This window comes from Oryzias melastigma, linkage group LG11 (assembly GCF_002922805.2).
Source record: "Oryzias melastigma strain HK-1 linkage group LG11, ASM292280v2, whole genome shotgun sequence".
NCBI lineage: Eukaryota > Metazoa > Chordata > Actinopteri > Beloniformes > Adrianichthyidae > Oryzias > Oryzias melastigma.
In genome coordinates, this window is record NC_050522.1 from 26,492,479 (window position 1) to 26,492,899 (window position 421).

Consider the following 421-nt stretch of genomic DNA (forward strand, 5'->3'; position numbering starts at 1 on the left):
CCGACACTTTTCTCCTTTTCTGTCTGACATGAGATGTTGATGAACTTTGTGTTTATGTGAATCTCAGCCTGTTTGTGTCTGAAGCTGCTCGTATTCTTATCACGACCTTCACTTCACCAATGTTGACAAACTGAAGGTCAACACGCCGTCTGTGACACGTTTCCTGTTTTGTCCGTGACTCTTATCTTTTCTGCACTCTTGGACTCCAACTGTGACGCTTCTTTTGCTCCTTGAGGAGCGTGTTCACGTGGATCCAGTTTTCCTCCAGTGTTCTGTTGTGTTGTGGGAACCGCGGTGCCGCTGGTCGCCTGCTGTGCACGTGGAGCGCCGCAGTCTGGATCAGCTACAGCTGGATCCACGGATCCTCTGATCCATTCCTGCTCCGCTCAGCTTTCTCTCTTTTGTCTCGTCAGCCAGAACA